The 25261-nt window shown below is 38.9% G+C and overlaps 1 protein-coding gene and 1 non-coding gene across 2 annotated transcripts in view; one reads left to right on the top strand and one right to left on the bottom strand.

Annotated features, from left to right (window-relative positions):
• KIAA0825 (KIAA0825 ortholog) overlaps nt 1–25261 on the bottom strand; it is a 525573-nt gene that overhangs the window by 463163 nt on the left and 37149 nt on the right. The window lies entirely within an intron of this gene.
• On the top strand, nt 6218–6353 carry LOC136404731 (small nucleolar RNA SNORA48). Its single transcript, XR_010751435.1, has one exon. It is a non-coding gene; the product is annotated as a small nucleolar RNA SNORA48 (small nucleolar RNA).

Raw genomic sequence — 25261 nt, forward strand, 5'->3', positions numbered from 1 at the left:
AATAAATTCAGCTAATGTATTAAAGTATAATGAAATGGCTGAAGATTTCCCTTATATCTTACCTGAAACGTCAAAGAATTAGTCCTAAGATAAACCCTTTCTTTTTCTTTATAGATATTATTTTAAAAGGAAAATACCTAATTAAAATGTTTTAATGTAAAAGTCTACAGCGTCACAAGGTTTGTCATTTGTAAACTCAATTATTTCCAAATAAAGAATAAGAACTGTAGTGGTTTAGGAAGAGTCACCCTAAAACGTGCCTCTGTGGTACGTGTATTGCCTTCAGCTAAAGGCAACCAAGACCCTGCCATCCGAAGAGAAACTTCTGCCCCTCCCCCTCCCTTAACTACCTGAAAGAATCTGAATTACCGGCCTTGCCCACACTAAGAGATTAGCAGAGATAATCTGGTTTGGCACTACATATGGCAAGACAAACTACTAATGACTAAACATCTGCTCTTCTTATCATCTGTAGAGCCAGGAGGCAGGGCCAGAGCCACCATCAGACCAGCCCAGCCCATGCAGGTTCACACTGGATTCAGACATTCGGTAAAGAAACAACGGAGCCACAAACTGGTGGGCCATAGTCTTTAATTCTAGCTTGCACCCGGCGGGCAAGTAAAAATACACACTGGGCTCCAAAACCCACTCACATTCAGTGCTCACAAAGCTACTGACTTATCCGAGTTTCCTAGAATCAAAGGTTTCTAGCCACCAGCCTTATTCTCCTCAGTTCCCCATCTCCTTCCTTATCCCAGATACAAACTCTACACAAACTGGCATCTCACTCAGCACTCCGCCATCGTAGCTGCTTCTCCTGGCCTACTCCACATGGCCTGTTTCTGCTCTCTGCTCTGTTCTCTCCTCTAATGATAATCTCAGGAACCAAGAGCGTAAACTCCTGTTCTGCCCCCATTTTATAGTGTAGATCCATAACCTTTAATCCAATATACAAAATAGGGAAGTCTCTACTACAAAGTCACTTCTCTGAGGCATGATTGGATTGTACCGCCCCACATCAAAAAGGGTGGGAAAGGCTTAATCCCAAAACCAAGCCCCAGGCTACAACGATCCTGCCTGCCCCCAACACACATTAATATCACCTGGGCAAAGGCCTCCACGTGGGCAGCATTATCTTTAACAAAGTGAGCATAATACATTTCATCTGCCCAACATCATCCTACAATGATCTTTCCCCCTGTAAGGTATTTTTCCCTGCCAAGGAGAAAGGAAGGGGCCAGAGCCACAAAGTGTGGAATAATAAAAGGCTTTACTGAGTACAGAGCGCATCTCGCCTGGCAATGTTCCCTGGTCCCAGGGACAGAGACCAGGGAGCTCGCATGGAGTGACCCATGTGAGAGATATTTAAATGGTCCCGTTTAGGCTGGTCGAGCTAATATGACGTGGTGAAATCTCACTGGCTGGCAGAAGGTCGCTTTTTCCAAAGGGCTCCTGGGAAGTTTCTTTTGGCATCCCTGGATATGGGCGGTCATAGCCAAAGTTCCCGGGCCTGGGTTCCCCATGTGACCATCCCCCATTGCGGACCACCCCACACCCCTTCTGAAGTCCTTTGTTGATACTCAGCTCAGACAGTCACACATAAGTCATTTTCCCTTTCTGTCTTTGAATCTCGTGTGAGGGGTTCCCATGTATACATGTGTATAACATTTGTATTAAATGTGGTTATTTTCTCCTGTTAAATCTGTCTGATGTGGATTTGGTTGTTAGACCAGCAGAAAGAAGAACCTAGAAAGTAGAAGAAAGTGTTTGCCTTCTTCACAGCACAGATATATCATTTAAAAATAGCTAAATCCTAATGTATTTGGATTTTTCTCATTGCAAAAGAAATAAATGGAACTACATCAAACTAAAAACCTCTGCACAGTAAAAGAAGCTGAAAACAAAGCAAAAAGGTGGCCCCAGCTGGTTGGCTCAGTGGATAGAGCATCGACCTGGCATGTGGACATCCTGGTTTGATCCCCAGTCAAGGCATATATCTGAAGTGACCATCTGCTTCTCTTTCCTTCTGTAAATCCAGTAGTCACAGCCACCATCACAGCTGCCTGGCCCATGCAGGTTTGCATTTGATTCGACAGACGGTAATGAAACAATGGAGCCAAGAACTGGTGGGCCATTACCTTTAATCCTAGCTAGCACCCAGCGGGCAAGAAATACACACAGTGGGAAAACACTTCTGTTGGGCAGATAAAATATATTATGCTCACTTTGTTAAAGATGGCACTGCCCACATGGAAGCCCGTTGCCCAGGTGATATTAATGTGTGTTAGGGGCAGGCTGTGGGCAGGCAGGATCCTTGTAGCCTGGGCTTAGTTTTAAGACTAAGCTTTTCCCACCCTTTTTGATGTGGGGTACAATCCCATCATGCCTCAGATAAGTGACTTTGTATTAGAGACTTCCCTATTTTGTATATTGGATTAAAAGTTTTGATTTCTGCACTATAAAGTGGGGCAGACCTGGAGCTTGCTCTCTTGGTTCCTGAGTCTTATCATTATAGCAGAGAGCAGAGAAAGGCCACATGGAGGAGAGGAGAGGCATCAAGATGGCAGAGTGCTAAAGGAGAGAAGGAAGGAGATGGGGAACAGAGGTGAATAAATCTGGTGAGCTAGAAACCTTTGATTCTAGGAAACTCGGATAAAGTCAGTAGCTTTGTGAGCACTGAATGAGTGGGTTCTGGAGCCCAGTGTGTGTTTTACTTGCCCACCAGGTGCAAGCTAGGATTAAAGATGATGGCCCATCAGCTTTTGGCTCTGTTGTTTCTTTACCGTCTGTCTGAATCCAACGCGAACCTGCATGGGTCAGGCGGCTGTGATGGTCGCCACAGATATTGGCCATACAACTTCTCTTTCCATTCAGGGCTCCCAAAGCCACTGACTCATTCGAGTTTCCTAGAATCAAAGGTTTGTACCTCACCAGCCTTATTCACCTCTGATCCCCATCTCCTTCTCTCTGCACAAACTGGCTTCTCCTTCAGCACTCCACCATCTTGGCTGCCTCTCCTTGCAATGTTGATGGCAGGAACTGAGAGAGAGAGACCCCCATCCCCCATCTATCTTATATTATAGTGTAGAAATTAAAACCTTTAATCCAATATACAAATAAGGAAGTTTCTGATACAAAGTCACTTATCTGAGGCATAAATGGAATTCTTCATGACAGTGCACCACCCCACATCATGCAACAGTCAAAGGTGAAAGGAAAAGCTTAGTTTTGAAAAGATCTTAGTATTAAAGGGGTGGGAAAGGCTTAGTCTTAAAACTAAGCCTTAGGCTATAAGGACCTTGCCAGCTTACAGCCTGTCCCCCACACCCAATGCAAACTATAAGCAAGCAAACATATACATCATAGTTACAAACTTATTTGACCAACACTTTCCCTTTTCCCATTCTCCCTCTCTTCCCTTCCCATTGCCAGTGGCTTGATTGGTTTGAGTATCAGGCCATGGCACTAAAGATAGCTCAGTTGGTCCAAGCATTGGCCCCATACAGAGATTTCTGGGTAGATCCCAGTCATGGCACATGTGGGAGTCTGTCTCACTATCTCCCTTCCTCTCACTTAAATTGAACAATCAATCAAAAAACACTGGTTAGGAGGTACACACCAGAGAGGGAAGAAGAGGGGAAGCAGGGAAGAAGGGAAAAGGGAAAGGAGGTAGGGAAAGGCAGAGGCATGCTGGGTCATCAGACTTACAGGATTTTAATGGTAGGTATTTTAGAGGAGGTCCCAAGGGAGAATCTCAATAGAATATTTATCTGCTCTCCAGATATGCACTATTAGGGTCATGGTCTCCTTGGTACCTAGGTGGTCTTTATCCAATGTAGCTGGTCCAGAGGTCAGCCCTGGAGTCGCTTGTCTGGTTTTGCTGCTTTTCTGGGCCTGGAAATGAAACACAACTGAAGCCAAGGTGTATTTGGTTTAGGTCAAAACCTCATTGTCCTGGCAACTTAATGCTTAAGAGCTATTCTCTGGCCCCCTTGTTCACTCCCCTGCTAAGGGGGTTTAACCTGCATGCCTAGCAACATGCCAGGAGACGAAATCTCAGGGGAGGGTCCCAGTCACATGACTAGAGATATGAAATGAGGGGGTCTATACTGCATGACCAAAAATATGCTAGTGGAGGAAAGGTTACCCTGGGGGCAAGATCCTTGTCTTCCAAGTTCTGCCTGTTGCTAGGCACCTGGGCTTTCAGCCTTGATGACCTTCTGTGCTGTTGGGCAGATAAAATATATTATGCTCACTTTGTTAAAGATGGCGCTGCCCACGTGGAGGCCTGTCGCCCAGGTGAATTTAATGTGTGTTGGGGGTGGGCTGTGGGCAGGCAGGATCCTTGTAGCCTGGGGCTTGGTTTTAGGACTAAGCCTTTCCCACCCTTTTTTTTTTAAGACTTTATTTATTCATTTTTTTAGACAGGAGAGAGAGAGAGAGAGAGAGAGAGAGAGAGAGAGAAGGGAGGAGCAGGAAGCATCAACTCCCATATGTGCCTTGACCAGGTAATCCCAGGGTTTTGAACCGGCAACCTCAGCATTCCAGGTCGACGCTTTATCCACTGCGCCACCACAGGTTAGGCCATTCCCACCCTTTTTGATGTGGGGTGGTGCATTCTCATGAGGAATACTATTATGTCTCAGATAAGTGACTTTGTATCAGATACTTCCTTGTTTGTATATTGGATTAAAGGTTTTGGTTTCTACACTATAAAGTGGGGCAGACCGGTGGCTTGGTGGCTTGCTCTCTCGGTTCCTGAGATTAGCATTAGAAAAGAGAGCGGAGAGCAGAGAAAGGACACGTGGAAGAGAGGAGAGAGGCAGTCAAGGTGGTGGAGTGCTGAAAGAGACGCCAGTTTGTGCAGTTTGTGCAGGGAGAAGAAAGGAGATGGGGAACAGAGGTGAATAAATCTGGTGAGCTAGAAACCTTTGATTCTAAGAAACTCGGATAAGTCAGTAGCTTTGTGAGCACTGAATGATGGGTTTGGAGCCCAGTGTGTGTTTTCCTTGCCTGCCGGGTGCAAGCTAGGATTAAAGACTATGGCCCACCAGTTTTTGGCTCCGTTGTTTCTTTACCAACTGTCTGAATCCAATGTGAACCTGCATGGGCCAGGCAGCTGTGATGGTGGCCATGGATAGTGGCTTTACATGTGCCTAGCCTATGGTCCTTCCTCTGTTCTTGTCTAACTACCTATCACAACTTCTCCAGCTATTAGGGTAATGCAAATCAAAGCCACAATGAGTTACCATAACCACACACCTGTTACAATGGCTATTATCAATAAGACAAGTAATAAGTGCTAGAGAGGTTGTGGAGAAAAAGAAACCCTCATTCACTGCTGATGGGAATGTAAACTGGTACAGACACTATGGAAAACAGTCTCGTGGTTCCTCAAAAAATTAAGAATAGAGCTACTGTATGACTCAGCAATTCCTTTCCTGGGTATCTACCAAAAAACCCCACAAAAGAACAAACAAAAAAAACAACTCGAAAACATTTATTTACAAAGATATAGGCACCCCTATGTTTACTGCAGCATTGTTTATGGTGGCCAAGACATGGAGACAACTGAAGTATATGATATAGGTTTGGATAAAGAAGATACTACTAAGTATCGTCTAAGAATACTACTAAGTCACAAGAAAATATGAAATATTGCCATTAGTGATAAAATGGATGGACCTTGAGAGTATTTTGCTAAGTGAAATAAGTCATACAGAAAAAACTAAGAACCATGTGATTTCATTCATATGTGGAGTATAAAACTGAAACTCTTAGACACAGAAAATAGTATGGTGGTTACCAGAGGGAAGGGGATGGGGTGGGGGCCAAATATATGGTGATGGAAGATGGTCTGACTTTGTGTGGTAGGCACACAATGAAATACACAGATCATGTATCAAAGATATATATATATATATATATATGTATTTGAAACCTATATGATCCTATTAATCAATGTCACCTCAATACTTTAATAAAAAAATAGGGAGATATCTGAAAAGTATATCAGTAACATGGTGAATGGCTCCTTTAAAGATGAATAAAAAAATCCAATAGTTGTCCCAAAGCACTGACCTGGAACATTGAGGTTGCTGGTTCAAAACCCGGGGTTTGCCTGGTCAAGACATGTATGGGAGTAGATGCTTCCTGCTCCTCCCTCCTTCTCTCTCTCTTTCTCTCTCCTCTCTCTGAAAAATGAATATAAAAAAATAGTCCCCGACCTGGGTAGACTTACACCTGGTTTGGTGGCGATTGTATTGTTTTAGCCAGGGACAAAGTAACTCCTTGTTTATCCCAGCTTGGCTTTTGGTCTGTGCTCTTGCTTGGTTCATGCCCTGAACACATGGATTTAAAAAAACCCAAGAAGCAAAAAACAATAGTTAAAAACAAAAGTATTTTGCAGTAAATGCTATAATTTTGCATTTAAAACAAATATTTACCTATAATTTGCCATAATAAATATTAGTTTGAAATCAGACTAGACCAAACCAAAACAAAAAACTGTATGGTAAATAGTAGGAAACTCCACGTCCATCAGAAGCTATACTTGTTTAGGGCACCAGAGCTCCAGTGTTTTCACATAACCAATGAATCTGATATCGCCCCAGCAGCTCAACTAGTTATAGCTATCATCAGAACAGTTGTTTCTAAATCCAATGACCATTATTACTACAATATTTAGTTTATGTATTTGCATAATTCTACATCATTTTGGGTAGTTCAACACTTCACATGATGAGTTATTCAAAAATTGTTGCAGAAAATAAAATTTCACTCTCTGTAGTGAAAAGATTTCACTGGTTGAGGGTTCTTGAAGTAACTCAAAATTAGTAAATATTTTGCTCATAAGAAACCTCTCTGTTATAAAACAAGTTATAGTATCATTATTCTGTTCAGAGTTGTAGCAATTTTTCAGTACTAAAAACTTCATTAATTCACATAACACATATTAAAAAACGTGTATAGAAGTCAGCTTAAATATAATAGCAAAACAGCAATATGATTTGTTGTATATCTACTATGTACAATGTATTTTAATATACATCATCTTCCTTAATTCTCATAATAAATCTAAAAAATAGTTATTATCCTCATTTATAAAGGAGAAAACTTGAGCCCAAAGAGATTAACTAACATGTCCATGTGGCATAGCTACCCAGTGTTAGGGGCACAGTTTGAACCCAGATCTATCTGGTTCTTAAACTTGAGTGTACTTGTATCTCAAGAAATGAATCACTTACTGCATATAAAACATAGTTTTGTAGGAATTATATTAACCAAAATGTTAAAATGGTTATCCCCAGATATTTAGATTATGGCTGATATTTTATACTTAGCATTTTGCTGTTTTTGCAATAAGTACTTATCATTTCATATATAATTGGTAAAAATATTTTAAAAAGATATTACCCTGCTCTCAGGGGACTTATGATTTTTTATTGTATATGTTCTATTTCTCTTCATTTGAAACATCTTCCATCCTTAATGGTTCTCTCTTGTCAATTTATGTTTATCATTTCTTTCAAAATCTAACTCAAAACTTAAATAATTCCTAAATATCTATGACTATGACCATTTCACCAGCCTTTTTGTATTATTTTATTTCTGCTTCAAATGCTATTAAAATTTTTTATATTATTTTGATAATAAATGTGTTATAACTGTCATTGAAATCGGTTCTCGAGTAAAACAATAATGACCTGAAACATGTTGAACATTCAGATAAGGTTGGTAATCATGAATTTGAAGGATTCTAAATCTACATGGTTGTACGATTTTTCTCTATTTGACCTTGACCTTGGTAGACAAGTTAATCTAGAAATACAAAGACTGCATTAAAGGAACATTATTTGATACTAAAGATAGGGTGCCAGAAGGATGGTTCAGAGCTTTCATGTGACTGTCACAAATCTGTAATACTTCCATACTTTTATGGTTCCAAGGTGATAAAGAATAAGGGAAGCAAGAGTCACAATTTAGGTAGAGTCAGCAAGTTTAAGATGCTGTGTGACAGAAAAAAACAAGCTGAGTAAATAGTGATGCATAGGACGAACATAAGAAATAAACAGCCTGGCCAGGTAACTCAGTTGGTTAGAGCATCGTCCTTATATGCCAAGGTTGCAGGTTCCATCCCCAGTCAGGGCACATACAAGAATCAACCAACCATAAATAAGTGGAACAACAAATCAGTGTTTCTCTCTCTCTCTCTCTCTCTCTCTCAAATAAATAAATAAATAATGGGCTGTAGTCTGTGGTAAGAGATGCTGAAGTTTGGAGTTGGAAATTTTCTCCTTATACTGGCAGTGATCACTGCAGGAATCTGGTATGAAAGAAGCATGCACTGAATGGACATTAGCAGAGGCATCAATCCTCCCATGTCTGTCCTTACATGCACTTGTGGGCCCACAGTCTGTCTGCCATTGCTGGGCATCATGATGGAGCAGAGAGAGGGACTGGACAGTCTCTCCTCACAAGGAGCAGAGACAGTAAAAAGAACAAGCCATAAAAAGGAAGCCAGTAGAAAGATTTTGCTATTGTCTAAAACAGAGGTAGTCAACCTTTTTATACCTACTGCCCACTTTTGTATCTCTGTTAGTAGTAAATTTTCTAACAGCCCACCAATTCCACAGTAATGGTGATTTATAAAGTAAGGAAGTCACTTTACTTTATAAAACTTATAAAGCAGAGTTACAGCAAGTTAAAGCATATAATAATAATTACTTACCAAGTACTTTATGTCAGATTTTCACTAAGTTTGGCAGAATAAATCTTTTTTTTTTTTTTTTTTTTTTTTTTTTTTTTTTTTTTGTATTTTTCTGAAGCTGGAAATGGGGAGAGACAGTCAGACAGACTCCCGTATGTGCCCGACCGGGATCCACCTGGCACACCCACCAGGGGCGACGCTCTGCCCACCAGGGGGCGTTGCTCTGCCCCTCCGGGGCGTTGCTCTGCCGCAACCAGAGCCACTCTAGCGCCTGGGGCAGAGGCCAAAGAGCCATCCCCAGCGCCCGGGCCATCTTTGCTCCAATGGAGCCTTGGCTGTGGGAGGGGAAGAGAGAGACAGAGAGGAAGGGGGGGGGTGGAGAAGCAAATGGGCGCCTCTCCTATATGCCCTGGTTGGGAATCGAACCCGGGTCCCCCGCACGCCAGGCCGATGCTCTACCGCTGAGCCAACCAGCCAGGGCCAAAATAAATCTTTATAAAACAACTTACTATAGTTAAATCTATCCTTTTATTTATACTTTGGTTGCTCCGCTACCACCCACCATGAAAGCTGGAACGCCCACTAGTGGGCGATAGGGACCAGGTTGACTACCACTGGTCTAAAACATAACTATGACTTCAACAACAGAAAAGTAAATTATTGAGGAAACAAGGTATTTTGGCAAATACTCTGGGGATATTTCAGAAAAGTAGAACAATAATATTTAGGGGGGAAAAGGAAGAGGCAGTGAAGTTGTGGGTCAGGATATAGCTTTACAGTCTCTTTATGTTCCTCTATTTCCAACTATTAAATTGTCATTAGGGAGATAATAATAATTTGACACGATGGATGGTTATCCTACTGCATAATCATAAAAAAATGGGACCTATAACTCTTTAAAATATAATAACTTTGTTTTTGAGATTACCATTTCACAATATTGTTTTTAAATGTTCATTGTCCTATAAGGTTTCTGATCTTTTTTTTTTTTTTTTGTATAAGAGTGAAAACACAGTGCTTAATATTTCAAACACGTATAAACATCCAATCTAATATTAATTATTGCCTTTAAAAATGAGTTATGTTTGAAGAATTATATCTAAGCCAAACATCTGTAGATCATGTTTCAGCCAGAGGCAAATTGTAACAGTTGAGTTATAAATTCCTAAGAACAGTGACTATAATAAAATATGAACATATTATAAGCACTGCCAGAAAACATTACAATAAAGCAATAAAAAAAATCATACTTTATGTGACCAAAAGAAAGCCCAGAAAAATAATTTTGGAAATCTCACTTGCCCTTTAACATATTTTAAAATGATACGTTTCTATTGTAGGGTCTTTTATTTTTTTTAAATTTAAACACATATTATGGTTCGAATCTTTATCTTTTTCCTGTTTCTTCAGGAATAAAAATCCAAAGTGCCATTCTTCTTAAAACCACTAATAAGTGCTTTAAAAGGATTGAAAAGTTTGAAAAACTAACCATTGGGATGCAATCCATGCTGCAACTGAGTTAGTAAAGGGGAAACAATAGGACCGTGTGATTTTTTCCCCCATGATAAAAGCTCAGTGACTTAATGTGTCCACCAGCTTTGGCTCACTTGAAGTCTTACTATTCAACATCACTGCCTAACCTAAAATAAACACTGTTAAAGTGCATGGTAAGGACGTGGGTATTCGGATTAATTTAAAATAACTATGCATTCTACCTATAACTAAACAAGTCTCAAAATATTGCACTGTGATAAAACACATTTAACTATATATATATTACTGAAACAAGAATCAATAGATTTGAGCCCTGATCCTGGTTCTGCTAATGTCTATGTGAGTTAGGATAAGTCACTCAAGAGGGATGGATCTCACATTCCTCATTTAGAAAAAGGAGGTAAAAAGATTTATTAAGCTCTGAGGTTTCTTCTAGTTATACATTTATTGTATTTTATGAGAATGGTAAGAGAAGTACATATTTCTGAATCACCCTAAATTAACTCCTGGGGAATAGGTACAATTATAAACTCTGTGGAAAAGGAGGCACAGAGAGGTTCATGATTTGCCCAAAATGACTTGCATAGAAAATAGCAAAGCTGGGATTCAGACTGTTTCAAAGGTTGTTTTTAATCACAATGCAATATTGGCCACAGCCCGTTAGCTCAGTTGGTTAGAGCATCATTCTGAAACACCAAGGGTAGGGGCACATACTGGAAGTGACTAATAAATGCACAACTAAATGGAACAAAATGAATGCTTCCTTCCCCCCCTTTTCCTTCCTCTCTCTAAAATCAATCAATAAAAATAAAAGAACCACAACTGATAAAATGCCTCTCATATTTAAAAAAATTAATTTTAGTTCTTGTATGTGTTGATTTCTTTACTGTCTTACATATTTCACAGTGTTCCCTAGAACCATTATAAATATTCTTCATTATGAAGCCTATAGCATTCCCCACCCTCAATTTTGTTTTTTTAAGGCTAGATCTTCCCCTGTGATACTTCAGAGTTGTCACTAATTTCTCTTTCAATCAGTTACTGGAAGTTAAAATGTTAATGGTTTAGCCTCCCCCAAAGACTGAAAAACAAATCAAGTGGATCTCAATTGGTTGACAGTTATTTAGAATATACATTAAAGTCTTTTAAGAGGAAATAAAAAGAACTTGTTAAATATTCAATTAATTTTCAACTCCCATCTATATATTAGTTTTTCTTCCACAGACTGCTATACTTTCCATAAATAACTGTGTAAGTTTTGATTATTATAATTATACAGGCTAGAATATTAATAAACAGCTGGTAAATATTCATATTAACATAGGACAGCTATTAAAATCCCCTTTAATAAAATATAAAATACTTTATCATAACTCCTCTATTAGTAATTTATATGTGTGTATGAATGAAGTTAAAATTGACAGGATCAGTCAGAATAAACTATTGTAGCTTGACAAGCTAACAGAATTACTTGTCATATGCTTTACTCACCAAATCTGACATTGCTTTCTTTAGTTTTCAATGCACTTCTCTTTCTAAAAAATATTTTCACTTTAATAACTCTTTATAATCTTCAATATACAATCCTAGACATCTCTTGCTTTAATATAACAGTGAAACTATGATATGTGAAAACAAAATTTTATTTCTGCATTTTTTTTATAACTTGGCACGCACACATTTCACATGATTTAAAAGTCATAAAACTATTATATAGTTTGGGCTTAGGCCTAAATAATGTCACAAATCATGGAACAAATGATTAACTAATGAATTTTCCAGTATAGTAAAACCTTAGTAATTTGGAGAATAGTGTATCTGCATTAGTAGAAAGTCTCAGTTACGGAGCACTCAAGGCAGTTGTACTATGTATCAAGTGGGAATAACAAGAAACAGAGCTTATGAGATATCAATTACCTTTTAAGGAACTTTCTTTTAATAATTAGATTCGAATGATTTGAACTTAGCATGTACTTTGTATGTAAATGGATGTTTCTAAAAGATTTAGGGTTCTTAAAGTATGTTCCAATGATTTAAGAATTTCTCCTAAAATGTTACTAATTTTAATTTGATAACTATCTCTATTGAAATATCCTTTTACAACTTCTAGAACTTTTGTTCCATCAATTATCATGCCTGACCCGGCAGTGGCGCAGTGGATAGAGCATCAGACTGGGATGCGGAGGACCCAGGTTCGAGACCCTGAGTTCGCCAGCTTAAGCGCGGGCTCATCTGGTTTAAGCAAAGCTCACCAGCTTGGACCCAAGGTCGCTGGCTTGAGCAAGGGGGTTACTCAGTCTGCTGAAGGCCCACAGTCAAGGCACATATGAGAAAGCAATCAATGAACAACTAAGGTGTCGCAATGAAAAACTGATGATTGATGCTTCTCATCTCTCTTCATTCCTGCCTGTCTGTCCCTATCTGACTCTCTCTCTGTCTCTGTAAAAAAATTAAAAAAAAATTATCATGTGCTCTAGTATCTATATCCCTTTAAGTTCAATTTTCTTGCTTATTTATTTTTTAAATGTTTATTTAATTTTATTGATTTTAGAAAGGGGAAGAAAGTGAGAGAGAGGCAGGAACATCTATCTATTCCTGTATGCCCCGAATGAGGATCAAACCAGCAACTTTTATGCTTCCGGACAATTCTCTAATAAATTGAGCTATCTAGCCAGAGAATTTAGGTTTTTGTGGGTTTTTTTGTTTTTTAATTTTTTAAATTATTATTTTTTATTTATTCATTTTAGAGAGGAGAGGGAAAGACAGAGAGAGAGAGAGAGAGAGAGGAGAGAGAGAGAGAAAGGGGGAGGAGCTGGAAGCATCAACTCCCATATGTGCCTTGACTAGGCAAGCCCAGGGTTTCGAACCGGCGACCTCAGCATTTCCAGGTCGACGCTTTATCCACTGCACCACCACAGGTCAGGCAGGTTTCTTGCATTTTAGAAACTGATGGGCAAATGAGTTTGTAAAATTTGTAATTTTTGTTGGCTCACTTTCAGTGTTAAAAAATGGCGCTGGGCAGAGCCAGGTATGTGATCTGTGAAACTGAAAATTACCTTCCTGCTTGGGAAGGGCCATTGTCTTGCTAATGTGTGCTGGAGGAAAGGTTTTCTGGCCATAAAAAGGAGAGAAGGAGAAGAAGGAAAAAGAAGCCATTTTTGCAGAGTGAGGAGAAGAAGCCAAGATGGCAGGGAAAGAGAGAGAAGCCAGTTTTGCAGAGTGAGTGCAGATGGGGATCCAGAAGTGAGGGGCTTTGGGACTGGTGAGGCCTTTGGTTCTAGGAGAAACCGGAGAAGATTCTCCTGGTTGTGGAACTGAAGAATGTGTCAGTGACTTTGTGAGCTCTGAATGAAGAGGGAAGTGTTTTTCCCACTGTGTTGCTTGTCAGAGGTAAGAGTCTTGAATAAAGGAATGGCTCGCCATTTTTTGGGCTCCATTGTTTCTTTACCCACTGTCCAAATCTAATGAGAATCTGCATGTAAATGGCCATGACGGTGGCCACAGCTGTGACTGCTGTCCTTACAGAAACCAACAAAACCCTTCATAGAACCTCCTTCCTTTCAGAGCTCAGCATTTCAAAACAGCAGTCCATATTTCCTAATCTTATATCTCATCTCTCATTCACATTTCAACCCAGAGCAATCTGGTTTCTGCCCCTAGCCTTACACTGAAACTGACAAAACATTTTTCAGTTCCTATCATACTTAATCTCTGCACTATTCGGTATTGATAGCTACTCACGCCTTCCTTGAGGTTGTCTCCTCTCTTATCAATCTTCCTAAGTATTATGGGTTCCCAGTTCTCCTTTTGTCCTCACTTCAGGTAGCTGGCAAGCTCACAAAATTTCTTTCCTTTTTTATTTTTTAAAATCTCAGATTCAATATACAGATATACAATGGTAGTCCATTTCTGTGCTAGAGGATCCACCCAGCTTTCCTGGTCATAACTAATTGACCCAGGGTTGACCATTTCACCCAAGCTGAAATATCAGATACCTACCAAATGAATTTTGAAATTTGGAACAAAGGCAGGGAGAGAGAACCACCAGTCATAAACCAATCAAGTTAATCCCAGCCTCCCAAGAGAAGGTGCAGGAATATTTTCTTTTGGCTGAGGCCCCTGTGCTTGCTAGCTCCTGTTCTCTCCTCACTGACTGACTGCTCATACAGTTTTCTTCTGGTTCTGTGAGATTTACGCCATGAGACCTCTCCAGGTGCCACTGCCCAACAGCTCCTCTTTTTTACTTAAATTAACCAGAGTAGTTCTTAATAAACTAATAAACATTTTGATTGGCTCCTCTCTCATCTCTGCCATTACACACTGATATTCACCATGGGGATCTCTCTAGACCTGCCTCTCATTTTATATGCTTTCTCTGAGCATTTGTGATTTAAAGCCACTGCCCGCTTTCTATGTATTTTTAGCATAGTAAGTTTTACTTCTAAAGTGTTTTAATTAAAAAAAAAAAATCTTTTTCCTTTTATTCATTAGATTTTTCTCTTTCTCAGACCTCAAAAAAATCTCTTATTAGTTTTCATTCTGTAGTTTCCCCAAATTTCCTTTCTCCTTGCCTGGTTTGGGAGGGAAATAAAGACATTTCTCTTCCCCTCTCTTCCTATCCATTTCATGCTGGAGGTCTTGAGCCTGTTTTCACTCAACTCCATACACCTATTACTTGATACTAAACATTCAGTCTGTATCTCTAACCTTCGTATTCCTCCAAAACCCCACACATATTTCCAAGTACTTATTAGACAAGTACATGTCACTAATTCAAAGGTCCCTTAAACTTAACATGTCCAAAATCAAATTCAAAATCTTTTCCTTAAACTGGCTTCTCTTCCTACATTATGGGGTTACCACCTTCCTAATCCCCCTCCCTTACCCTAGTGTCTTAGTATCGGGTGTCAGCAAACCATGGTGTAGTTTGTTTTCTCTATGGCCTGCAACCTAAGAATGGTTTTTACATTTCTGAGTTGTAAATATAAAAACAAACAGGACAAGATGCTACAGTGGCCATATATGGTCTTTGAATCCTAAGGTACTTACTATCTGGCCTTAAACAGAAAAAGTTTGCTGACCCTTGTCTTATATAGTCCCATATTCTTTAATCCTTTCATTCTCTAGTATCTTAAATGGTCACCAAATGCTCTCAATCTTTTCTCCCTCTATCTGCTACTAGGATCCAAACTGATTTCCTGCCAAAAAAGAAAAAAAAAAAATCGAAAAACCTCCTATCTGGCCTCCAGGACTCATATCATATGATATCATGAGAATACACATTTGGTTTTGCCCCCTCCTCTCATCTCTCCCTACCTTCTTCCTGACCTGGTCCTGTGTATCTCTTCCATTTGGCCATCCTTAAGTGTATCCTTTCTAATAAAACTGTAATCAGCAGTATAGTGCTTTCCTGAGTTCTGTGAATCTAATGAACCCTAAGTAAATCTGTAGTCGTCCAGGCAGAAGTGGGCATCCCCAGAGACCTCCTCTTGGCTTACATCTGAACTGCGGGCGTCTTGTGGGGCTGAGCCTTGGGGTTTGCACAAACTCCAAGTAGTTAGTGTTAGAACTGAAATGACCTGGATCACAGGACACTTGGTTTGTGTGCCTCGCCTGCACATGGTATTAGACTTCTCGTTTTTCAAACAAAATCAGATCATTTCACTACCTTATTTAAATACTACTGAAGGTTTTCCACAATGCATCAGACAACTCCAAGTTCTTCAAACATTTTATATATATAATTATTTATATATATATGCATATAATTCTTCACATTTAATTATATTTTTCTACTATAACTATCCTTAATTGACATCTTGAAATAGCTCCCTAACTATAATTGCCTCTACTAAAGATGTTTTTAGTAGATAATCATATTCCTGGAAGGCATTCACTTCATCATGTACATAATACTATTTGTAGGCAACTTATAACTATAATAACGTAATTTGTATATTATTTTTAAACATAAAAAGGTTATATACAATTATGGCTTAAACCATAAGTGCCTTCTAACAACTTAAATCATTATTTTAAAAATTATGAATGGTAAGAAAATATATTTGTAATGAAAAATCAGGATTTAACATTTGAACTATCAAATATAATTTAAATATGATGTCTTAAAACTCTTCCTAATTTCCACCTAAAAAAAAATTAGATAATAATCTTTAAGAACCCTCAGTTTTAAAATTCTAGTATTTTAATCATGTGATCTATTTCTTTATATTTAATCTTGCCTTTGCAGGATACTTTTTAATTCTATAGTTCAGTAGGATAATTTGTTTTTGTTTAAAGCAAATTCATATGAAATGACCTAAAAAATCTATTTAAAAAGCAATCAGTGAAAGTAAATACTGTTTTTTTCCATGTTAAGTCTAAAAATCCATCACTATACTTGCTTTTTCCTTTATTTGCTGCTTAACATATCTCAACAGTGAATCTATCATATCAACATAGTCATCATGATTCAAGCTGCAAATAATAGAGAGTGTCAGTGTCAATTTTGCTTTCTCACACTTGCTTCCCTTCACTTCATCTGATTTTAATAATCCCTGTCAAACCACAAACAGTCCAAATTACCTTCATGACACAGAAGCTTTCAAGGAGCAGACAGAATCTCAACTTTCATTTAACAACTACAAAAGGAAGCTGTCCAGATGGACAAATATTATTTCCACACTTGACAATCTCTACAGTTGAGCATGCATTTTAATTTTAACTAAACCTGCCAGGAGTTTGATATGAGCTTCTTGTTTTCTGTAGATTGCTTCACAGGATTATCAGACCAATGAACTGTAATTGTGATGAAAGAACCCAACATTTTTATAGGAAAAGGTAAGTAATATATCAAAGCTGAGGAATCAAAATGAATATATGAGATAATGTGGGGCCATAGATTACAGCAATAAAAACATATTAGGTACTTTAATGACTAAAAAATGTCTAAAGCTAAACAATACATCTTGATATAATTTTTAAAAGTAACAGCTAATAATTAAAAATAGCCTGACCAGGCAGTGGTGCAGTGGATAGAGCGTCGGACTGGGATGTGAAGGACACAGGTTCGAGACCCTGAGGTCGCCAGCTTGAGCGCGGGCTCATCTGGTTTGAGCAAGGCTCACCAGCTTGAGCCCAAGGTTGCTGGCTCCAGCAAGGGGTCATTTGGTCTGCTGAAGCCCCACCACCCCCAGTCAAGGCACATATGAGAAAGTAATCAATGAACAACTGAAGTGCAGCAAGAAGAATTGATGCTTCTCATCTCTCTCCCTTCCTGTCTGTCTGTCTGTCTGTCTCCATCTGTCCCTCTCTCTCTCTCTGTCTCTGTCACAAAAAAATAATATTAAAAATAAAATGTAAGAGTTAAAAATTTACTCCAAGATACCATTGAGAAACATATTCTAAGAATGAAATCTAAAGAGATGGTTAAATTATTTTAGACTGACTTGACTTCAAAGAATTTCTGGAATAGTTATGTGCATCAAATTATAATAAAACTGATGTTCTTGACAAGCTATAAAAAAATCTACACATTAATTAATGTGCCCTTGTATACACAATGTAAAACTTCAAAAAAGTCAAAGTGAAAATGAATAATAAGTTTATAGAACAGTATTGGAATAAAAGCTATAGTATAAAACTATACTAAGGACTATTATTTCTGTGAAGTTTGATTTATTAAACTTAAGTCTAAAAGTTTCAAATGGCAAAGTATTTCTGGGAACATTTCCTATATAAAACAGATCTGGCCTGACCTGTGGTGGCTCAGTGGATAAAGCGTCGACCTGGAAATACTGAGGTCGCCGGTTCGAAACCTTGGGCTTGCCTGGTCAAGGCACATATGGGAGTTGATGCTCCCAGCTCCTCCCCCCTTCTCTCTCTCTGTCTCTCTCTCCTCTCTCTCCCTCTCTATCTCTATCCCTCTCTCTCTCCTCTCTAAAAATGAATAAACAAAAATTTTTTTTTAATTAAAAAAAAAAAAACCAGGTCTGAATTCCTCCTAGTCATTAGAACCTCACAATTGCCAATGTCAAATACTCCCTCTGATCTGCAACACTTTATTTTACTGTTAGGTTCTTCCTTCTCCAAAGTGCAACCCATTGCCTTTTCCAGCCTGATTTCTCTCCCACCTCCATCTTGAACACCGCAGCTCAGCTTTCCCTACAGCCCCCTTTTTTTCTCTTTCCCTTTGTCTTCTGCCTGGACAACTTCATTCACATCCATGCCCACCACTACAACCTGTGTGGGAGCTCCTGTTCTAATTATTCAACTGCATGCTACGTAACTCACGTGGATGTTCCACAGGCACCTCAAACTCAACATGCTCCCAAACAATCCTCCAAACTTCCCTCTGAAACTTATTTCTTTTTTTTTTTAATTTTTTTTTATTATTTATTCATTTTAGAGAGGAGAGAGAGAGAGTCAGAGAGAGAGAGAGAGGAGAGAGAGACAGGGGGGAGGAGCTGTAAGCATCAATTCCCACATGCGCCCTGACCAGGCAAGCCCAGGGTTTTGAACTGGTGATCTCAGCATTTCCAGGGTGACGCTTTATCCACTGCGCCACCACAGGTCAGGCTCTGAAAATTATTTCTTTAATTGAGGTCCCTATGATAGTGAGCAGCACTACCAGCAACCTATCTACACAAGACAGAAATGTGAGAGACATTTCCCAACATTCCAACATTATCTCACCAACCTCGTAGCCAAATGATTACTCTTTACCTTGTATCTCTCACATCCATCATCTCCTCCTATTGCTCCTGCATAGTCCATCATCAAGACTAGCGCAGCAGTTTCCCAAAGAGTCTCCCTTACATTCTGTATCACTTCCATCAAACATTTGCTATCCTAATACCAGAATACTCTTTGTAAAACAGAGAGAGGAATTAGTGCTAATAGCAAGATTTTAAGTCTGAGTGACCAAGAGAAAAGTCATGATCTTAAGAAAAAGAGAGAAAAATCAAAAGGACTTAATTTGTAAGGGGAAACGGGCTTTTTAGAAATAATAAACTTGAAGTACAAATATTACAGTCATGTATATATATATAAAGTAATTGAATAAGGGGAAACTGATTTCAGGAAGAAAGGGATGAATTATATATACATAAAAGGACCATAGTTTATCATCTAATCATCCAAGCCAAGATATTTCTTTGAGTAAAAAATGTACTAAAAATGATTTAAAGTACATAATTTTTAAAATCTATATATAGAGGCCTGACCTGTGGTGGCGCAGTGGGTAAAGCGTCGACCTGGAAATGCTGAGGTCGCCGGTTCAAAACCCTGGGCTTGCCTGGTCAAGACACATATGGGAGTTGATGCTTCCAGCTCCTCCCCCCCTTCTCTCTCTCTGTCTCTCCCTCTTCTCTCTAAAATGAATAAATAAATAAAAAATCTATATATAATAATCACCTGAGTGGTTTTATTATATTTGTGAACATATAAATAATTATATTTAAAAACTGTTCTCAATAATAGCATTCTTTCAAAATATCCTTATAACTAGGATCATAAAGGTAGAAAATATCTATATTATGTGAATATTAAAAATAGAGAAACAGCCTGACCTGTGGTGGCGCAGTGGATAAAGCGTCGACCTGGAATGCTGAGGTTGCCGGTTCAAAACCCTGGGATTACCTGGTCAAGGCACATATAGGAGTTGATGCTTCCTGCTCCTCTCCCCTTCTCTCTCTCTGTCTCTCTCTTTCTCTCTCTCTCTCTCCTCCCTCTCTCCTCTCTAAACTAAATAAATAAAGTCTTAAAAAAAAATAGAGAAACATGCCTGACCAGGCGATGGCACAGTAGATAGAGCGTTGCACTGGGATGTGGAGGACCCAGGTTCGAGATCCTGAGTTTGCCAGCTTGAGCGAGGGCTCATCTGGTTTGAGCAAGGCTCACCCAAGGTCACTGGCTCAAGCAAGGGGTCACTCAGTTTGCTGTAGCCTCCCGGTCAAGGCACATATAAGAAAGCAATAAATGAAAAACTAAGGAGCCGCAACAAAGAATTGATGTTTCTCATCTCTCTCCCTTTCTGTCTGTCTGTCCCTATCTATCCCTCTCTCTGACTCTCTCTGTCTCTGTCATCACAAAAAAAAAAAAAAAAAAAAAAGAGAAACATGATTCTTCATACATTTTCATATACTTATATACTTTTAATCAATTTTTTAGTTTTACAAGCCTCTCAGTTATTTTTCTGAGAAAAAATATATTTCTTATATTATTGTATTATTTTTATAATTTTTCAAATTGCATTTTAGGGTTATTAAATTTTAAGGTATTGGTAATTTCAACTGACTCTTCAATATACCCTTCCTTAGGTACTAAGTAAGCTACCTAATAAATTTACTGAGTTTAGTGCTGACCTGTGGTGGCGCAGTGGATAAAGCGTCGACTTGGAAATGCTGAGGTCGCCGGTTCAAAACCCTGGGCTTGCCTGGTCAAGGCACATATGGGAGTTGATGCTTCCAGCTCCTCCCCCCTTCTCTCTCTCCCTCTCTCCTCTCTCTCTCTCTCTCTCTGTCTCTCCCTCTCCTCTCTAAAATGAATAAATAAAAAAATATAATAAATTTTAAATTTACTGAGTTTAGAGCAAAATTTTTTAGTGAAGAATATCAATTTTAATTTTTAATAATGAAATACAGAAATATTTTAGCCTAAATATTTTTACAGGTGTTATTTTTTGCCTCCTTGCAGAATGCTTTCTTTGATCAATCACTTAAAAAGCAAAACTCATCAAATGTTTATAAATATTTTCAACATTTTACTAAATTTGGATACTGGAAAATTTTAGGTTTTCCCAGTTTAACTTCATTCTAAATTAGAATATAAAATTATTCATTTAAAAAGATGAGTTCCATCAAAAGAGTTTCCCCATAAATCCAGATAATTTGAAACAAAAGTTTGGAATGTCACAGGTAACTTCTGCACACCTTTTGAGTTATCATCACTTACTTTGTACAATCTCCACTCTGATTTCATGGGAATACATTTCAGTCTTCCTATTTATGAGTGAGCTTTTTTCCCAAAAACTGCAATTCCCTAAAAGCTTCACAAAAACTACATTTTTGCCTTCCATATTTGTTAAATTCTTTGATTAAAGATTTTTAATACATTTTGAAGAAACTGCAACCAAAATTGAGAGGAAATTTTTACAAAAGTATTTAATACCATGGCAGGACACAAATCAATATATAAAGTAATTTTTCAAAGTCTCAAACATTTCTAAAATCCAGAGAGAAAATGTATAGTGCTATGCTTAAATTATTTTTGTTTCCTTTAAATCAGCCTAGTCAAAAAAATCTATAAGTTGATTATCTTGTATATATATAAACACATTTGTACTTCTTTGACAACTACATCTTCTTCTATTTAGATTGGTAGATTTTGCATTTTTAGATGCTTATGAATTACAATGTGTATCACAACATATTCTAAATATAGTTCTCTCCATAGATCCTACATTTATTTGAAATTTTTTATGATGTTATGTTCCAACACAACATTTTTTTTAATTATTATTATTATTTTTTTGGTGGGAGAGACAGAGAGAGTCAGAGAAAGGGACAGATCGGGACAGACAGACAGGAAAGGAGAGAGATGAGAAACATCAATTCTTTGTTGTGGTTCCTTAGTTGTTCATTGATTGATTTCTCATATGTGCCTTGACTGGGGCAGGGGCTACAGCAGACCGTGTGACCCCTTGCTCAAGCCAGCAATCTTGGGCTCAAGCTGGTGAGCCTTGCTCAAACCAGATGAGCTTGCGCTCAAGCTGGCGACCTTGAGATCTCGAACCTGGGTCCTCCACATCCCAGTCCAACGCTCTATCCACTGTGCCACCGCCTGGTCAGGCTCAACACATTTTTAACATCACCAAGATGAAATAATTTTATCACATTGCCGTTTATAATTCAAATTATAATAGAACTGACAATAATGTCAATTGTTTGACCTTTTACAGAATGAAGTTCTAAATGCTTTATTTTGATTTCATGAATTAGACACAAAACGACCTACTGGAATTAATTGTGCTTTTTTTTTTTTTTTTTCATTTTTCTGAAGCTGGAAACAGGGAGAGACAGTCAGACAGACTCCCGCATGCACCCGACCGGGATCCACCCGGCACGCCCACCAGGGGCGACGCTCTGCCCACCAGGGGGCGATGCTCTGCCCATCCTGGGCGTCGCCATGTTGCGACCAGAGCCACTCTAGCGCCTGAGGCAGAGAGAGGCCACAGAGCCATCCCCAGCGCCCGGGCCATCTTTGCTCCAATGGAGCCTTGGCTGCGGGAGGGGAAGAGAGAGACAGAGAGGAAGGCGCGGCGGAGGGGTGGAGAAGCAAATGGGCGTTTCTCCTGTGTGCCCTGGCCGGGAATCGAACCCGGGTCCTCCGCGCGCTAGGCCGACGCTCTACCGCTGAGCCAACCGGCCAGGGCTAATTGTGCTTTTAAAACTAGAACTATCCAATGATACTGATGTACAACTTGTTATCATTTAACTGTTAATAAATTCCTTTAATGGAATCAATGTATTAACAGATTGTTTCACCTTTCACACATGCATAAGAAAACTTGAAACTGAAATCGAAAGAGATTAATTTAGAACCAAACCCTTTAACTAAATGAAAACTCAGACCCTGCCTGATTGTCTCAGCAGTAGAGGATTGCCCTGCATGTGGAAGTCTTGGGTTTGATACCTGATCAGGGCACAGAGGAGAAGCAACCATCTCTTTCTCCACCCCTCTCAATTCTCATTCTCTCTCTCTCCCTCTTTTTTTCTCTCTCTCAACATTCCCCTCCCGCAGCCAAGGCTCCAATGGTTCGAGCAATTTGGCCCTGGGCACTGAGGATGGCTCCATGGCCTCACCTCAGGCGCTGAAATGGCTCTGTTCCAAGCAACAGAGCAGTGACCCCAGATAATTAGAGCATCGCCCCCTAGAGGGCGTACCGGGTAGATCCCAGTGGGTGTGCATGTGGGAGTCTGTCTGTCTCTCTGCCTCACTGCCTCCTGGCCTCTCACTTTATATAAAAAAATAAAAAAAAGGAAAAGAAAACTCATGTTTCAGAGTGGTACACAAATATACCTTCTGTACCTAAGTATTATTTTCAGGCATGGTCTTTCTTTTTTTTTTTAATTTTTTATTATTATTTATTTTAGAGAGGAGAGGGAGAGACAGAGAGAGAGAGAGAGAGAGAGAGAGAGAGAGAGAGAGAGAGAGAGAGGAGAGACAGAGAGAGAGAAGGGGGGAGGAGCTGGAAGCATCAACTCCTATATGTGCCTTGACTAGGCAAGCCCAGGGTTTCAAACCGGCAACCTCAGCATTTCCAGGTTGACGCTTTATCCACTGCGCCACCACAGGTCAGGCCAGGCATGGTCTTAAAAGAAAGCTGTGTAGATGTTCATCTTCTGCTGCAGACTGATGTCTTCTTGTTTTTGTGTGATCAGTGATGTCATTACAGCCTTCAATCAGGTGTGAGTTACACATGAAGTTTTTTCAGCAAGTCATAAGAAATTCAGTATTGTGTTAAATGTGCACTGCTGTGTGTGTGGTTTTTTGAAATTACTGTCATCAAAAGGGTATGACAAAATAAAAATGTGTTACTCAATAATAAAATAAATAGAAAATAGGTAGTTATTTATACCATATGATATATGATACAACCCTTGTAGCAACACCCCATGGCAAGATTAAATAAAGGCTGAGAAACTGCAGTCCATGGGCCGTGGCAAGTGTCCAGCACAGCTGGCAGAACAGCAAGTGGCCCAGAGAGGTAGCGGCATCAAATACTTCTGCCATCCCCATCACACAAACGCTGAAAATGTTAGCTATACCTAACTGCTCATGCCAGAGAGTATTCATTTTATCAGCAAGCACTCTTCATACTGCCCTTGAAAAAGATGTGTTACCTTATAGTATTACTTCTGGAAAGAATCTGGAAATGGATTATTGCCAACTTATCCATATGTTAAAGTGAGAATTCTGTTCACTACACTGGCATCTCATAGAAAATCGTGTCACAATGTGGAAATACAAAGTGTAGTTCTACCTAAACCTAACTTAGTATATTTATATACAACTATTAAATAATACTTCATTCAAAAATGAAAAATCATAGACAAATGATAAACCATGTGAAATACTAGGACAAGAGGTATAAATAGGACTATGTTGGGAAAACTGTATATACAAAAAGATGTCCTTATGAATGTGTTATTTTATTTTTAATTTTAATGTTAATTTTAATTGATTTTTAGAGAGAAAAGGGAGAGAGGAAGAAAAAGAAAGGATAATGAGAAGCAACAACTCAAAGTTGCTTCACTTTAGTTGATTGCTTCTCCTATGTGCCTTGGCAGAGAGGGTGTCAAGCTGAGAGGGCAATCCTTTGTTCAAGGGGCCTCAGCACCCTGGGTTGACACTCTATCTACTGCACCAGCACTGGTAAGGCTGTGATGTGCTATTTTTTTTTTATTTATTCATTTTAGAGAGGAGAGGGAGAGACAGAGAGAGAAAGAGAGAGAGGAGAGACAGAGAGAGAGAAGGGGGGAAGGAGCTGGAAGCATCAACTCCCATATGTGCCTTGACCAGGCAAGCCCAGGGTTTCGAACCGGTGACCTCAGCATTTCCAGGTTGACGCTTTATCCACTGCGCCCCACAGGTCAGGCTGATGTGCTATTTTAAATGACAATATGACATACATAAAATGGAATTTATGTACCTATAAAAAATGAGACTAAGAGACATGGACAAGAATGTGGTGGTTACGGGGGGGGGGGGGCTACAAAGAAAACTAGATAGAAGGTGACGGAGGACAATCTCTCTTTGGGTGATGGGTATGCAACAGAGTTGAATGACAAGATAACCTGGACATGTTTTCTTTGAATATAAGTACCCTGATATATTGATGTCACCCCATTAAAATAAAAATTTATTTATAATAAAAAAAAAGAAAAAAGAAAAAAATGATAATCTAAAAATAAAAAAGAAGATAATATAGCTCTGTATGGCATGACATAAAGATTTCCACAAACCTGCATTATTTCATTTAAAAAGTTGTAGACC

This window comes from Saccopteryx leptura, chromosome 4, assembly GCF_036850995.1.
Source record: "Saccopteryx leptura isolate mSacLep1 chromosome 4, mSacLep1_pri_phased_curated, whole genome shotgun sequence".
In the NCBI taxonomy this organism is placed as follows: Eukaryota; Metazoa; Chordata; class Mammalia; order Chiroptera; family Emballonuridae; genus Saccopteryx; species Saccopteryx leptura.